The sequence below is a fragment of the Peromyscus leucopus genome, chromosome 8b (assembly GCF_004664715.2).
Source record: "Peromyscus leucopus breed LL Stock chromosome 8b, UCI_PerLeu_2.1, whole genome shotgun sequence".
In the NCBI taxonomy this organism is placed as follows: domain Eukaryota; kingdom Metazoa; phylum Chordata; class Mammalia; order Rodentia; family Cricetidae; genus Peromyscus; species Peromyscus leucopus.
The window spans coordinates 57,052,729-57,058,589 of NC_051086.1; the positions used below are offsets into that span (position 1 = coordinate 57,052,729).

Here is a 5,861-nt window from a genome sequence, read left to right on the forward strand (position 1 = left end):
GATATATAACACATATGCATAGAGGGATATAACTCAGACATAAAGCACAATGAGATACTGTCATTTCTAGCAACATGAATGGGCACAGAGCTGGCTATGTTAATTGAGAAAAGAAAGGCACACTAAGATGGGTATTATATGACTTTATTCTTAGTTAAATTTAAAAAAGTTTATCTTGTTATCCTGGAAGTTGGAGGTTGAATAATTCCTAATATATGGATGGGGGGAGGCTGATCAATATATTCTAAGAAGACATAAACAAAAAATTCAGGTATGCTATTGCATATTAGGATGACCACAGGCTATATTTATGTTTTATTTGTCTCAAAAGACAAGAAAGAAAGATTTTGTCAGTCTTCATCATAAAATGATAAATATTTTATATCATAATCTTGTTCAACTTGATATTAAGCCCCACACAATGTATATATAACTTAATGCACTTGTCAATTAAAAATAATAAAAACTATAGATATTCTTAGAAGGAGACATTCTTTATAAAGTCCACTGTATATAACAATTTATTGTAGTCTGTGTCCCCCTTCTAGAGCTACCAAACTAATTTTCATCACTATCAACTATAGCGTCTGTTTTAAATGTGGCAGTGATTAATTTAAATATTAACATTCTATTTTTTCTCTGATAATTATGTTCTACCTAGTCACTGAGATTTTGGAATTAAATGTATTCCAACAACAAATAAACAGAGAATAGTAAGATAATTTCAGACAAGTAATCTAAGTAAACGCAACAGGAAAATTATGTGTATCATGATCTAGTTTTGTAGATAAGAGGCCATTTAAGCAACACAGTGAGAGGAGATATTATAAATGGGGAAATGACTAGGAAGAATATCTTGTAGAGTACAGAGTTTAGCATTGTGTAAGTGTTGAATATTGAGCTGTCTGTGGACTCTTAGGCAGGAGCTTCCACTGAGGAGACACAGAGAACAGTACAGACCTGGAGGAAGATGAGCTTCCAGTAAAGATGCATATTTCAGCAAAATATCTGAGATGGTGAAAGAAGTGTTGGTACTGCACACTCTGAGGGACAACAGCTCCCTTTTCTGTTTTGTGAAAATAAGAATGTCTGGCAAAACAATAGGAAAACAATGTAGACTCCTGCCTTAGTTAGGGTTTCTATTGCTGCAAAGAGACATCACGTCCATAGCAACTCTTATAAAAAAAATGGGCCAAATTTGAAACCCTGGCTCATATCATGTGACACTAAGAGATGGGAAAAATGGTTACTCCTATCTTTTTGAAGTGGAGAAACTGCAGAATCAGTAAGTTTTTGTATTACTAAGACTCAGCCATTGACACTAAGTGATGAGAGAAGGTGTTGAAATTCAGTTCTTATCTAGTAAAATAGTGATATAAAATTATAAAATAAAAAAACAAAAAATGAAAAAAAGACAAAAAGATGGATATGAACAGGAACAAAACCAAAAAATCAATTATATGCATATATTAGCAAAAAATCAAACAGAAGGAAGGCATAATGGAAAGTTAACTTTGTGTTTGCCTCTAGCTCCTTTTCTGTTTTGTGAAAATAAGAATGTCTGGCAAAACAATAGGAAAACAATGTAGACTCCTGCCCTAGTTAGGGTTTTTATTGCTGCAAAGAGACATCATGTCCATAGCAACTCTTATAAAGGAAAACATTTAATTGGGGCTGGCTTACAGTTTCAAAGGATTAGACCATTATCATCATGGCTGGACCTGGCAGTGTGCAGGCAGACATGGTGCTGGCGAAGGAGCTGAGAGTTCTACGTCTTGATCCACAGGCAGCAGAAGGAGAAAGTGCTCTACTGGACATAGCTTGAACATATATGAGACCTCAAAGCCTGCCCCCAATAGGGTCACACTTCCTCCAACAAAACCAAGCCATACCTCCTCCAAAAAGGCCATACCTCCTAATAGTGCCACTCCCTATGGGCCAAACACATGAGTCTATAGGGGTCATTCCTTTTCAAACCACCACAACATCAAAGGAAATAATGGATACAGGAAATTAAGGAATAAGATAATGCCAAAATTAGTGAACAAAGAACAAAAAAATGCAAGACAGCATAGGAAGTGGAGGTATTCAAATATCACTGATATTGAGTTGAATTACAAGTATTATTTAAAAAGGATAGAGAGATCAAAGCAGAAATCTGGACAAATGGTACAATCCTGGAATAACTTCATTATCATAAGGAACAAGTATCCAACATAGTAGTATATCTATTATATATTTTTCCCACTGATTCTTTTTTCATTTTTCTTTATTAAGAAATATTCTACTCATTCTACATATCACCCACAGATCCCACTTCTTCCCTCCTCCCACCCCCAGCCCTCCCTTCCAAGCCACCCCACATCCCCACATCCCTCAAATCAAAGTCTCCCACGAGGAGTCAACAGAGCCCAGCACACTGAGCCTAGGCAGTTCCAAGCCCCTCCCCACTGCACCAAGGCTGTGCAAGGCATCATACTGCAGGCAGCAGGCTCACTCTATTATATTTTTTTCCAGGACCACCTGGGCAAGACAATGAGAAAGATTATTCTGGTCCCCAAGACCCACTCCCCATGTCAAACTACTTGGTTTAACTTCTTAATGTAGTGGATAATTAGTATGACCTATGAACATGGTGGGCTTCCATGGTGGGGAAATCCTACAAAATATTCCAATGTCCACATTAATATGTTTATGGGATGAAATTGTGTTAAATTTCCAAGTTTTACCATCATAGGTTTAGTTGAATTTTCTTCTTGCAAAAGATTCTTTCCAGAGCCTCCTTTATGTCTCTATTCCTCAGGCTGTAGATGAAGGGATTCAGCATGGGGGTCACCATTGTGTACATCAAAGATATGACAGTCTCCTTCACAGTAGAGTTATTAGCAGAAGGGCATACGTAGAGACCAATGAGTGGCCCATAGAACAGTGACACTACAGTCAGGTGGGAGCCACAGGTAGAAAAGGCTTTACGGATACCTCGAGCAGAAGGGACCTTGAGAATGGAGGAGACAATTCGTACATAGGACATGATAATGAGTGCAAATGGAAGGATAAGGAAGATGCTGACCACAATAAATATCACCACCTCATTAACATAGGTGTCTGAGCAGGACAGCTTTAGCAGAGCGGACATGTCACAGAAATAGTGGGGGATCACGTTGTCCTTACAGAAAGACAATCTGGCCATGAGCAGGGTGTGCAGCATGGCATGGAATGTGGTCAGCACCCAGGACAGCAACACCAGACTCACACAGAGTTTAGGACTCATGATACTGTTGTAGTGAAGGGGGAAGCAGATGGCCACATAGCGGTCATAGGCCATGGCCACAAGGAGGAAGTTCCCAAGGTCTCCAAAAAACAGAAAGAAGTATAATTGTGCCAGGCAGCCTGCATAAGGGATGGATGGGTCCTGGCTCTGCATGTTCTGCAGCAATTTGGGCATTGTGACAGAGGAGAAGCAGAGGTCAGAGAAGGACAAGTTGCTGAGAAACAAGTACATGGGTGTGTGGAGATGGGAGTCCAGTAGAATGAGGATGATGATGATGAGGTTTCCCAGGACAGTGATGAGGTACATGGCCAGGAACAGGGAATAGAACAGGTGCTGTTGCTCTTGGGGGATGGGCAGGCCCAGGAGGAGGAACTGGGAGATGACAGTTTGGTTCCCGTCTGTCATCCTGTCTCAGGTTCCTTTAAGAGAAATCATGACAACAGCTTTCAAAATAAATATGACCATGTCTTCTTGTTAACAATCTGTTATGTGTTCGCTAATATGAATTTCCCAACCACAATAATTGCATATACATTCCCATGTTTGTTATCTCTATAATGCTGAAGATTGAATATTTAGTTCTTTCTATCATATTTTAGTGTTCATTACTTCCTAAACATTTTATGAATTTAATTCTGAGACACACAGTTCACTGGTTTTTGTCTTATCTGCCTGATTTGTCAACATTATTCTGTGAATATTAAACAATCGTAGTTGGCTCCTTTTCTATTACTTTCTGCCATGGCCATGGTCCTGAAAGATTTTTTTTGAGCCAAATCCTCTCGTAATTTTATGTACTTTGGATTATCAATGAAAATGGTCTCTTTTTACCTATAGATTCTGTATTGCATTGCTAACTAATTATCTTCTCTGGGGTATACCATAGGAATCTCTAGTTCAACATATTCCAAATATGTTGAGGCCCATGCAAGGGGAACAACAAACAGCCTTGGAACTCAAGGAACATGGCTGGTGGTCAGCAAAAATCATGCTCAGTGGGTCTTGGAGAGGTGGAGTCCCAAGGCCTCTATGTCCTGAGGACCACATGCTGTTATTGAGCACAGCTCTGCTTACTGCCCTCGTGGTCACCATGTCCCTCATCATGTGTGGGTTGTACAAAAACTCTCAGGGGGTTCTAGCCCCTCACTGGACAGTATTACTGGTACTTACAATAACAGTGACTGACTTCTCCCCAACATTGCTGCTGGAGCAGATTAATGATTCAACCACCACCCTTAGAAAGAATTTAGAGACAGGTATTGTTAGTTAAATTAGGTTAAGATGTTTTTGTTAATAGCTTTGAGGTAGAAAATCTTGGAAAACAGTTTAAAGTTTAGAAAGGCACACTTCTAATTGTTGAGTGAGGGACTTGTTGAGGTCATGGAACAGGACAATAGTACCCTGGCTATTGCTGGCTAACTTACTTTTTTTCCCAGGACGGGTTGGTGATCAAAGGTAATGATTAATTCCTTGTACCCATTTCTCTTCAGTCTCCTGATACTATTTAATAAAAAACTGTTGTTGAGTGGGTATGCACCCTGAGGATTTAAAATAGAGATGACTGGTTGTTTTTCATATATAAAAGTGTACATTTATGATTCTTTTAAGATTTTTAAAATGAGATTACCCTTTGAGATATAATAAAATTATAGGTCCATTCTTTGCAATCACAAAATGTAGCCAGACAGTAAAGGAACTGGATGAGAAAAAAAACTTTGCTTGCTTACACCTTGTTAATCTATAACAAGTTGCTTGGACATGAATGTATGTGGGTTCTTGGGGATAATTTGTTTTTCACCTGCAATACATAAAATGTTTAATCATGTAAGAGAAATAAGAAACATGATGATTTTTACTTGTTCTCATTGTAATCATTCACTTGAAATATGGAATGTAACAACATTGTAATTTTAATATTGGTTGGAAGAATTTGTTGGGGTATATAAAGTGTAAGGGAATCAATAAAGAAGTTAGAAGGAACTCAACAGGGAAGAGGAGGAAGGGAAACATCAGGCTAGAAGAACAGAACAGAAAAAGAACAGAGTAGAACAAGCAACAGAAAGAGGAATAAAATGAAGGAGGTTTTGTTCCTCAGAAATGAAGTCTGTGTGTTTTTCTCACTGTCTCTGCATCTCATTCTCAGTCTCTCTGACATGCAGAAGGCTGGACCCTCTGCACAAATGCATCTTAATGATGTCACTCAGCTCTCTCTGGACCTCCCACTCTCCTGCTTTTATATCTCAGTAAGAGGAATTCCAAATTGTATCACAAGACTCAGTTTTAGGGGATTCATTTATTTATTTTACCTTCAATGTAGGACGTCTGATAGGTTCTCCTCCATGTTCACCTGCTGCTCCTATTACCAGGAGACCATATTCCCAGAGCAGTGTGACATCTTCTGTCTCCTGGAACATCGAAGCAGATGTTTCCTTTGTGTCAATAACCATGCTTTCAAACCCTTTTCAATATGTTTCATCCATATAGTAGAATCCTGAGAGGCAATCTTATTGTGTTTTTCTGATTATTGCTTCAATGGGATTATCATTGCTCTTTAGACAAAGACATAATCTTTATCATATACACTTAGCCT

At 38.6% G+C, this 5,861-nt stretch overlaps 1 pseudogene; it reads right to left on the minus strand.

The window, feature by feature from the left end:
- Window positions 1–2,731: 2,731 nt before the first annotated feature.
- Window positions 2,732–3,706, minus strand: LOC114706332 (annotated as a pseudogene).
- Between the last annotated feature and the right edge of the window lie 2,155 nt (window positions 3,707–5,861).